Below are 11,544 nucleotides of genomic sequence, written 5' to 3' on the forward strand. Positions count from 1 at the left end.
CTGTACATATAAATACAAAGGTCAACACAGGGAACAAGTAGAAAGTGGGAGGTAACCTGCTATTTCATATAAGAGGGAGAGATTTGGGAAAAGAAAGGAGAAATTGGAGTATTATTATTAATATATAAAAATAATTTTACTGTATTTTCATTAACAAATATTACTTATTTACAACTTTATATTATATTATATTATATTATATATATTATTGCAATTCTTACTTTCGATAAAACGGTGGTGCATTTCCTGATCGTCCTCTATATTAGAGCATGTAAGAGAGTTTATCTTGTTATACTGCAGGAGTTGCACAACTACTCTGGCTGAGCCTCGCTGGTCCAACGCTCAAATGATCTCTGGACCTCAGCATAAATAAGTTGTTTTATAAATGAATTACTCTGCACAGTAATGTGCAAAGCACATCATTCTCTAGAGTATGATAACAAGATCATTAATTTCAAAAAAATTAATTTTGTCACCTTATCACTGAAATCACTTTTATATCCTACCCTGCTAGGTTGAATATATCTTATAATACAGTTAACCAATAGAAGCAAATGAAAAGAAAAACACATCTTCTTTATGTAATTTTAAACTTTCCTTATGATAAAACTGATGAGACCTATGGTGCATTCAGCACTTTAAACCACATTTTGTTAGATAAGCTAGAAATGTGCATCGTGTGATAGCATCTAAATTAACTGCTTTTATTCAAGTCAAACGTAATTTATAACTGAATACATTAGCCAACACCAATGAAAATAATTTCTAAGGATCAGATATAAAAGAAATGGGTAAAAACTGCACTATAACTGACCAAGAAAAAAGAAATGTAAAGACATCGGCTTTTCTGATAGACTCTAATATGGTACATAATTCCTTTTCAGTCTCATTCCTTTTCACTCAATAGCTCACAAAGTGCCTATATAATAGTAGGATTTTCGGGTAAACCTTTGACCTCCAAAGAATTTGATATGCTGTTTGTAAGTTCAGTTCTCAGTAATGTTATCCTGACTAATTGTGTTTCAAATTAGCATCGTCCAAGGTCATCATATAGGTCATTGAAACTAGTTTGGAAAAACATTCAGAAAACCATTTTTATCTAGGTGCAAACCTGTAATCTTGAACTACTGACACTCTATTTCAACTAAAATTGATGCATAAACAGTACTTTACCCTGAGAACCAAAAGCAGTTCAGTAATAGCCTGAATCTCATCTCTCAGCCACTGCTTTGAGTTCATTGATTAGTGGAGGTCATTTAAGCTTTCTCTGATGTTTGATCTTCACTGCTTTAGAGCAAAAACCCAAAGTGTTTTGAAAAACAAATTAAAAGGAAAGAAAATTAAATAAGCTCGGGGGCCAATAAAAAACTTGTTTCAGTGATGTTATCACTCTCCCTCTTTATGCATATAAAGTATAAAGTGTTTCCTAAAAGGAAGGTTAAACTGTCAAATGTGCATAAAAATTGTCAGCTTCAGATTCATACAGCTGTAATTTTTACCTTCTGGACAGGCACTTACACACTATTTATTATGAAATAGATGGTGATTAATATTACAGAGATGCTAAAATTAAGTTTGCATAAAAAAAAGAAGTGGATAGTAAGAAAAAAACTACACCAGATGTGTTCAGCTTCCAAAAAAGAAGAACATTACTGATATGATATGTTAATGTGACACATACATGATAATACAGTACATGTATATAAAATCCTGGAGTGGCAGTACATTGGAAAAAAAGATGAGAATGCCTTCATCTGCCATAGCTAAACTGATTTCAGCACTGAAAGTCATAAAATATATGCAGACATTCTCAGATATATTACTGAAACTGAAGCGTCATAATAAACTGCACTACATCTGTCCAACTGTCTTCTGTCTGAATAATTAATATCAACTTAATCATCAAGCACTACATAATAATATGAAATAAGCAGCTGCTTTCAAGAAATATACCGTTATAAATTCTAATATGCTGATTATTTATGCTAAATAATTTATGCTTACACCTTCATATTTCTACGAAAACCGTAACGTTTGGGACTATTTGATACATAGAAAGTTCATAAAACTGCTTTTTTTACAATATAAATCTTTTGTTACTTCAATTTAATGCACCCTTTCTCAAAAGAAAGTATTATTAATTTGGTATGGTATTTCTTGAATATAGAGGCAGAGAGATAACTAACTAACTAAACAAAAAAAATTTATCAACAAGGTAAAAAAAAAAAAATATTATGCTCACATGATCAGCTATAAAAGTAAATGTTGCATGTCCTGTTTAAAGCTTCATAGGTTAAATGTTCTCTGACTAATTGCTTGTCCAGTTTGGGATGAAATCCAATAAAAAAGAACTTTAATAACCAACCGTCAGCAAGTTAGTTATCGAATACTGTGCATTGCCTGATTATCTGTGATCTTTTACTCTCTGGACTTGCATCAGACTACCCTTGGTCATCAGACCTTGGCATCTTGTTTAATGATTTCATATTCCAGGCATGAATTTTGACACGTCTCATGTAGTAAAAACTTAATCAGACTGATTCTCATATTACTGGATATACCAGCAGGGATGAAATGACTTTCAGATTAATCTCTGTTTGGGTGTTGTGACCCACAAGGTGTTAAACAGAAGGTTAGCATTAGCTGAGCCGTGGATCATTCATCATAATAAGGTCTTTATGTTCAGGATCCCTCTGATAGGATGAAAATGTAAAAAGACACTAATTAAATAACATGGACATGATAAGTGAAGTATTAAGCCTCCAAATGGTTCAGAGAGCAATATAAGAAGCATATTGTGGGGGTAGAATAACATGTTATGACGTTGAACTGTATGTTTTTACATTGTCATTGCTAGAAGGGCATTCTCTTCTGGCAGTGCTTCCACTTCAGTGGCTTTCACCCAAAAAGCACAGGTGTCTCTGCACTTACCCAGATGGCTTTGCTGTTGATTACAAAACCTGGGTATGACAAAAAGATGAGAAGCCAGCCATGCAAGATCTCATTGGAATATAAAGATCATCTAAATCACAATTCCACCGAAATTGCTCTGTTAGATTACTATCTCTGAAGCTTCTGTTAGAAAGCATATTTTTCCAGAACGAAGACAGAATGCACATAATTTTTTCTTGGATACAAAGTTGCGGGGCAATTCTGGAGGTAAATCAAAGTAAATCAAAATTTGCTGTGGTTGTTTCAAATAATACGTTTCTCTCTTTAGTTTTTGGATGAGCTGTCCCACTAGAGAGGAACAAGCTTAATATAAAATGTGACTTGGGCTTAAAGTAATAGTTCACATTGTTCAATGTTTATGTTGGAACAACATGAAGGTGAGTAAATGATGACACAATTTTCTTTTTTTGGGGTTGATCTATTCCTTTAAAGGACTTGTGAATTTAAACCATATTGGCATATTCAAAATCTTTTCTTTATAATTAGTAGCCTATATCAGAGTTCAAAATGAACTGAGAAATTCAGTAAAGTTCCTACTTCAAATTGAATGTAAACAGAAGCAAAAATTTAAGGAGAATTTGAAATCAAATGAAATGCATATATCTCTCTGTTGAGCATGTTCCCAATTCCCAGTTCTTAAATCTAAAGTCTTTAGGAGGTACATTCACTCAGAGATCTGTATAGTATTTGCTAATAATTACTATGTACTGCATATTTTTTTATGCCACTAATACTGATTCTATTCTGTTGTTTTCATCTATATAAGGTGTGATACCACTGGTGCCCCCCTGTTATAGTCATGCTTATGTTTTGGTGTACATAGTGACCATCTGTGCTCCTCAAGAGGATTTGGTGTCATAGCACCAAAAAACATCCCTTCCCCCATTATACTTACACAGCTTAGCATCACACACTGATGGAAAAATAACAGAAGACAAAAAGACCAAGCAAAGCTGTGTGCTAACGTGATATGAAGAAGCAAGAAGTCTTACCTGTAGCCATCAGGTGTGTTGTAGCACTAAACCTCTGGTCTGCGGTGATGATGTCAGAACTCCACAGGTTAAGCCAGATGATGAGGAAAAGGTGGAGCTTATGTAAATGAGACAGAAGGGTTATTATATCTGAGGTTTATTATGGCTGTATGTTTAGAATACTGAGTGGTGTGAGGGTTTCCTTTGCATGTGTGTTGCTTACGTTTCATCTGAAAATGTTTAATTCCAGGATTGAATTTGTCTGGGACATTTTCCTTGTACTGTATAAACAATGACAAGGTTTCTGCATATCAGATTTAAAAGTAGAAAGTTATGAAGTGTATAAAACCTAGATGAATAAAACATTATACAGTAAATCAACAAGCTTGACAAGGCTATTCTGTATGAATTATGGAGAACCAAACCTGCAAATATAATAATAATTATATATATATATATATATAAATTATGATAAAAACTTAAAATAAAGTAGGGAAAAAAATACATTATTAATATGATACAAAAAATACATAAAAAATATCTATCCAATTGAACTTTCTATTGTAACTTCTTGTAATCTTTAAAAAAAGAGCCTAGCATTCTCTTTTCTTTTTCTATTCCACCTACTTGCTTGCTTTTTATTATAAAAAAACAAGCCTCTAGCACTTGCATTATCTCTTTTTTCTATTCTTTTGACTTGTTTTATTTTTATTTAAAAAAGTCCCTCTAACACTAGATTAACCAGCTAACCAAACCTTGTCATAGCACTCTTTTGTTGTTTTTAATTGCTTCTGTTGTCTTCATTTGTAAGTTGCTCTGGATAAAAGCATCTGTTAAATGACTAAATGCAAATGTAATTGAAAAGTGGCATTTAGGTGTCTTTACACGGACTGTTTAATGCTGCTCAGATGTGTACAGTATGTACAGTATTAAGGAGGAATTTTTCATATTATTATTATTTTTATTATTATTATTTAGGTTTTAACTAAATTGTGAATTTTGCTAATTGGGTTGTGATTTAGGGTAAATGAAAATGTCTGTAAAATTACTGGATGATGTCCTAACAGTTATTTACCATTACATTACATTTTTGTTGTTATTTGTTTACTTTTACAGTGTAGATCATAAACATTTGATATTTTAAATGTAAGTTTTATATTGTTCGAGCACCAATCTACAGTTTATTTTAAGGATGCTCTTTTTACCACAGCCCCTGCAGAGTGTTGCACTGATCTATATTTTGAACCCTTCATTCATCACTCAGGAGTTCAACCTCACCATCTGCCCAGCATCACGAATAGCATTCAAAGTCCAAGGCATTCTAATTTACACAAGCACAGAGAGATTTAGTCAACAAAAAACGTACTATACAGCCAATCAAAATTTCAGTGTGGACGTGTCCACAGGCACATATGCATGCACTGGAAAACTAATGCAAGATGATGGTTTTCTGTGCATTTCCAACCGAGCAAAACGAAGGGCCCATCAGGGGCTTATTCACAGTCTGTGCTGATAGTTTGGATGATTAAGACTCAATCCAGCTCTGCCACAGCTGTGAGGACACAAAATCTTCTTCTACCGCTTTTCCCTATCTTGGGATTGATCACAAATTGCACTGTATATCTAATATAGGAAGGATGGAGTACAATTTCAATCCAACTGGATTACTTTGTTTTCTCCAACCATCGTTATGTTTAAAGATAAATGGGGCAGTCAAATTGGTGGCTCGACTGATTCTGTGGCATATGGAGATCCCTGTGGACAAGTTTTTTTGAATGTTTTATTGGTGTTCAATTTCTTGATTTGAGCCAAGCGAACATCTGGCAGTGATCCAGAGTGAGACTGATGATATAGTGATGATATCTGTGCTGGAGCTGCACAGGAGAGATGAGAGAAAGGAAATGGAACCCAGTTCTACAAGTATGATATCAGACTAGTGACTAAAACTGAATGAAATGAATGTAAAACAAATTTTGTCTGTGATGTGTTGTAGTTTTTTCATTGTAGTATTATACAGAAAGTATCTACATAACTCAAAATTCAACTTATGAATACAGAAAGATATATATACAGATATATATATATATTTTAATATATAAACGAATAGTCAAGGCAGAAAGATAGATGTAGACAGATAGAAAGATAGATAGATAGATAGATAGATAGATAGATAGATAGATAGATAGATAGATAGATAGATAGATAGATAGATAGATAGATAGATAGATAGATAGATAGATAGATAGATAGATTCCGTTCTCTTACTCCACTGTACCTGCTGATAATAAAATATATTTTGAGAATTTGTGCAGAGTGTAAGAACCTATACCTGGGGAAAGGTGATTATAAATCATAAATGAAATCATTTGTCTGTGGACATTTTATGGATTCACCACCATCCTTCGTGAGGTCTGATGAAGCCCATTAATACATTACAGTCACAGACGCATAACTGATTCAGGGACATTTCTACATTCCCTGACATGACATCATTCTGGTCACCATGGCCTATAGAATAGCTCGGCTCGTCCTGTCTGTGGGCTATTTAGAGTGAGAGATTGATCGATTGGTTCTAAGATGTTAGAAGTTGCAACTAATTACTTAATGGTAATCAGATGATTAACGCTGGCCTTTAATATGCCCTTAAAGACAGTAATCATCAGTGCTCTGTATCTGCCTTCTTATCTCTAGATACCTGCCTCATCTCAGTGCTCCAACTGTCTCTCTGATCTATCTTCTTCATGTATGATTCCAACATAGCAGCTTCTGTAGAACATCAGAACAAGTCTGTATTATTACAGCATTTACAGCACTTCTAGCAAACTGAACAGCTACTAATGGTATAATTTATCACTATTTCTGCAGTATGCATATAGAGTACACCTGCATGAAATGAATAAATGTATGACCTACTACTTTTACTAAAATGTGCAGTTTAGAACAGAACACAATGCAAGGAATATGTGCATGGAATACAATGTAATATATCACACAACACAATGGATTCCACCTATCCCTCCATTTCCAAATTAACAAATGACCTAGAAGTACAATTAATAAGATTTTTAACGTCTTTCTCATTATTTAATTATATTATTATTAAAATTATAATATTTATTACACAAAAGTTAGGTTAAAAACCACAAAATACCTAGTTCAGAACTATCCTGAATGAAAAATTGTGACAATAGTGTACTACTTTTTAAAAAAATGTTTCACATTTTAAAATACATTTCACATATTTACAAAAAGCTTTGAATATGTATTGCACAGTTTGCAGTAAGCTTTTATTTCACTCTGAACATAGCCTTTGACATCCGATCTGTTAAAGGGATGATATACAGAAATTCAACACCCATTTTAAGCATTTGAAGCACCAGATATGAAATGCAAAGCTTGCTAATGATGTTGCAATGCAGTTAAATTACTTTGCAGTAGTAAGTCCCTATTCTCTTTTTGTTTCATTTACCTTATCAAATTAGTATTTACTAGCATTATTCATCCACTCTCTCAATCTGTTTGTCTCAAATGCCAAACTACACCACTTTGGAGAAATGTAGAAGAACAGATGTTGGTTGCCATCACCTAATAGCAGACATATCACAGTATAAGCAGTCATTTTCATTACAGTTTAAGAGATAAAACCTAATTTTTCACCACAAGATACTAAAAACGTCAACTACACTATATTAGTTTGTCTATAAAATGGAAGGCTTGTTACAGTTCCAAATCTGACACAGTGTGTTGGTGATTTCTGAGGGACACAAAAAGACACTTTGTACCTGAGCAGAACATCATGCAGACATCAGCAGAACACACAAGTGGCTCATTTGACGGCATGAATAAAAGCCATCATGCACAAACACCTGCTTAGAGCCTGAGAAACCTGACTAAGAAAGAAAATTTAAAAAGCATCATCAGCCTCTATATAAATAGTATAGAAACAGCACATTGCAGGTAGCCTTTTTGTGTACAGTAAAAAGTTGAAGGCCCATAGACTTCCACTGTAATTGCAAATTTTTTTTTTTTTAAATCGAACAAATGTAATCAAAACTCATATTATATTTATTGTTTTACTCCACCACCTTTTATGTTCTCAGGGATGATGAACAATGTTCCAACTAAACACGTTTACAGTACTTTTCTCTTTTTGAACATTGAATGAGACTTATTCTAGGAAAGAGGAGATGTTTATGAGCCAGATGCTGCAAATGAACAGATAAAATGTCTAATCTGAGTTTATTAGCTGATAGCACATCATATGGCACTCTTTAAATGAACCTGACTAATTCTGCATATGAATGAGTGCTTGAACTGACCCTCCTACTCTTTCACTCAGCTTTCTGTGGTGTATAAATAATACATGGATACTCACTGTGAAGTAAGCCTGGAAAAAAAAATGCTGAAAACGCCTCCTCCTACAGCCTTTGATTCATTTTTAAAACTTTGCCTTTAAAGGAATACTAGGAATGGCTCCAATCACAGCTGTCTGTCAAAGACTCTAAGGTCTCTAATGTTCAATAAAAGCTCCACCCAGAACTACTGCAATGATGATGCTCTTGTGATACAGAGAAGAGGAACGCTTTAACTTTCCAAGCGAGACCCTTTCCAGAATTTCATCGCCACACTGCGGTACATCTATGGTCAAGCTGTCAGCTAAGATTAATGGGATGCTTACTGCCCACTGAGGTCTTATCATCACGACAGACAGAAGAGAGAAAGAACGACACAGTGTCGTAGCTAGAAGCAATGCAATACGTTTACAACGTCAAGCTATTTGTCGGTCAACAGTGAAAGCAAAAAAGCTGCAGGATGTGACAAGTCAAAACATATTTAATACATGATATATAACAAGTTTTCACCTAATCTCATCATGCCTGGTTAGGACTGTTACATCACAAGAGACTCTTTCTATAATCTATACAACCTGTATTTGAAAAAAATGCAGAAAAACAGCTCAAGAAGAGATGAGATTAGGCAGTGCATTTTGGGTAATTTCATTTATTCTATGCTGTATATCTAGATCAATATAATGTCAGCCAAAGTTCACAAGATCAAATCCATTTACAAAGAAACAGACCGACTGACAAGCCTGTGCCTAATTATGAGAGACATATCAGATCAAAACTATACTGAATATAGAGAACTCAAACATCTGTTCACTTCTAGTATCTCTGCCAAGAAGAAGTTTAATGCAGTGATAAAAAGTTAAATTTGAGCCTGAAATGTGGTATGATGACAACATCACAAATATGCTAATAGAAGCATCCAGACATCACTGCAGAACTCGTGCCAATCATAGAGAGTTTAAAGGTTACTGTAATAGGAAATACAGTTTTCCTCAATCTTTTAAGAAGCAAAAAAGCGCTAAAAAGGCCATTTAATGCACCAACGCTGCAAAAACATCTTGATGTCTGACACCACCCACATTTACACATCAGTAACGTCAATTCAGTATTCATAAACTGGACTGCTCAGTCATGATCAAGTAATAAAGTAAGAAACATAAAAGATAACTTTCGAACTAACATCTAATATCGATAAAATTAATATCCTACCATTAAAAACTAGTACAGTTTTTGATCATTCTAGCCTGACCTTCACAGTTTATGCATTTTATTTCAGTGTTTTTTAAAATGTCACAATGTAAAGCAGGCTTTGCCAAGTTATTGAAAGATGTGTATTAGCATATAAAAGTGCTTTTACTGGTTTCACGTGAAAAGGGCATATATAAATGGATATCTTAAAGGGGCCGTGGCAAAAAATAAGCCTGTTTAACTCTAAGGGTCAGAAAAAGGTTGGGAAATGGTACTGGAAAACTAAACTATGACTCTTTTTTTGTGCAATATGTGATTGTTGTCCTTCTGAGGCCTGGATGATAAATGAAGACCATGATCAGCTTTAAAAATCATGGGTGAATGAGAGAGACTGCAACGGCCGGCCATCCATCCATCCATTGACTGCTTTGTACTTGTCACAAACACACAACCATCACATTCAATCACCATTACACACCCTGAAATGTTAAAACACACACATGCATCATTGACCTGTTGTTTAGATTGAACTGTAAAAGGGTTGACTTGAACAGAGAACTAAATATTAGGTTTACTACACTTTGAAATCTAAAAAGCAACTTACCTACCGAATAGGAATCAATCTCTCCCTCAAGAAGATCTGATAGATTGTCTCTTAAACCCTTCTGGATGCTTTCTACATCAATCACTGATGCCAGCAGAAGACATTTGCCATCTAGAAATGGCCTTCCTTGATAAATAATGGCATATGATACATCAGTCAAGCCATCCATCAAGCCAGCAAGATTTTTCAATAAGCAGTGGCTAAAAGCATCTTTATAGCTGAGCTGATGGCATATCTCATGAAGCTTCATCCCCGTTTAATGCTGTTAAATGGTGCAAATGGTTATTAAGTTCATAGGAATTGTTACTGCAATAGAATATGTTCTATCAAAACGGATAAGAATATGGTTTTATCTTCCCGGTTATGTTACATAACAGTTTAGGATCAGTTTAATGTGAACATGAATATAAGCACTAAACATTAAGATGCCAAGGACTCAATGAACTGCACCCACAATTTCAGTTGTGCATTAAATATAGCTGGCATTTATCAACAACATCGCTGTGGAAAATTGCATGGTGTCATTTGTTGGCTTTATGAAGTATACTCTTATCCACCTTTTTTGAGTATGATGACATTTCTAGTCTAATATAGTAGTTCTGACAGAAATTGTTGACTATCTGGTTACTTACTAGTGGAATGAGACACCCTTGGACCATCTGAGACCTGGACCTGGTACTGCTTGTGTCTATCATGAAAGAAAAACAAGTGATAAACAGGTTTAACCTTTACATCAAGAACAAGCTGATGTCCATTTAATGATTCAACCAGCTGGCTAATCCTGTGAAAGCTACACATGTAATTTGATTGGTCCATCAAAGCCTCTTGGTTTCCTCTGTACCTTTTCCCGATCCATGACTCAGTCTTCTGGGACTTTCAGTGCAACATCAAGGCCATTTATGGAACATCAGATGCAACGTGACTGAATAATTGTATTAGAGGTGCAAATTTGTGATTTGTTGACAAAGCAAAGTCCGTCACAGATTCTGACTCTGGAAGGACTTTAAATCACTATGAATTTATTGCATGTTAATCCCCAGCCTAATCACGATTCTCCCCCGACCAGCTGGACCCTGCAAGTATTGGGCAGTGGGACAATTTTTTGACCTTATACAGAGAAGCTCTTCACCTGGAGCAACAGACTCTCCTATGGGGAAATCAGCAAGAAGACGACAAAAACTACGTTGACCTTGTTGAGGTCACAGCATGGCTGAATCTAACTTTAACAATAAAAACTAAAACAATAATAGATTCATCACACTGTAACTGCTGCATGTCATAGCTGGCAGATGGCAGGGGCACAAAAGTGCTGTTTCATAAAATGAAGAGAAGAGAACAGGGTAACAGTGTCTAATGATTGAGCGTTCCAAAGAAGAGGATTAGAAAATCCTTCTATGAACACTAAAAAACAGGACAGGACAGGACATTGAGATTACTGCTGTTTTTATTTGGAGCTGTACAAGAGCATGTCTGTCCCAAA

Source organism: Carassius carassius, chromosome 23, assembly GCF_963082965.1.
Source record: "Carassius carassius chromosome 23, fCarCar2.1, whole genome shotgun sequence".
Taxonomy (NCBI): domain Eukaryota; kingdom Metazoa; phylum Chordata; class Actinopteri; order Cypriniformes; family Cyprinidae; genus Carassius; species Carassius carassius.